We start from the raw sequence: 1240 nt of genomic DNA on the forward strand, positions 1-1240 counted from the left end.
AAAAAAAACAGCTGCAAAAATCTTTCAAATGGATTTTATTGGCCCACCATATTGAAGGACACACATGTATTCTGTAAAACTTGTGAAAATTATCAAAAAGTTGATACTGGTCAAAAACTTTTGTTTTATAATGCTCGACTCTATTTATTCCCTAGAGAGCTAAGATCAATATGGAGCAGTCCATTTATTGAAAAATATGTGTATATTTATAGGGTCTTTAATATTGAGAATCTAAAGAATGACAATATTTTTAAGGTAAATAGACATCGTTTGAAAGACTACTTTGATAATTTTCCTAGTGAAACTGAATCAACTACTTTGATAATTTTCCTAGTGAAAATGAGTCCACTAGTTTGAATGATCCTGTAGATAAAGATTGATTATTTTGTTTTTCTCACATTGTTTGTGTTTTGTTTTTTTGTTTATGGCTCTTGGTTTGCTAGTCTTTTTTCTCTTTTCACTCTTGGTTTACTAGTCTCTCTCAACCTAGTTAAATAGCAGATAAAGGAACTTTGTGACTTTTGTACTTTCAATTTCCCATGATAACTAATATTTGTGTATATATTTGTTCAATTCCTTGTTCCTTCTCCTCTCTTTGCATCTCTTTTTCACTTTTCATCTTAAAAAATGAACATCACTCTTGAAAAATTGAAAAAGTATTTTCCCGTTTTGCCTCAAAATACGATTATAAAAATTTATTGAACTAGGTGTGTAAGATTGAGGTTGTTAATGAACCATGGAATTTCTAAAGAGATTCGCTAGCTAATTGAAGCAAAGGTAATGTCTAATTTTTGGGAATAAATGGACTTAAGAGATTCTCCATTTTTATAAAGAATATGATGAACTTAATTTTGGGAATCTGACTAAAAAAGATCCTATTTGGCAATTTTTAAGAAAACTGGATAGAAAACTTATCCCCAACTCATAAAGGGCGTTTAAGTCATTTTTAGACATAAAACCAAGGGAAGATGTGAGCTACAATTATAACTACAATTTGAGTCTTAGTTTGTAAAAACTTGTGCCTTTTGGTTTTATTGATAGTATAATATTTGTGTTTTGTTGTTTCTTATATTTGTTTAAGTGTGTTTCAAGTTTGTTAGAAGTCGTTGTTTCAGGTAATGTCTTCTATATTCTATCTTTATATCTTAGAACATTAAGAATAATATCTCGTTTTGGTTGGGGGATAGGGTAGTAGTTGATATTAAAAAAGAAAACTAACTGTGTTTTCTTTTTCATAGAC

The sequence above is a fragment of the Populus euphratica genome, unplaced genomic scaffold (assembly GCF_000495115.2).
Source record: "Populus euphratica unplaced genomic scaffold, PopEup_1.0 scaffold2021.1, whole genome shotgun sequence".
In the NCBI taxonomy this organism is placed as follows: Eukaryota; Viridiplantae; Streptophyta; class Magnoliopsida; order Malpighiales; family Salicaceae; genus Populus; species Populus euphratica.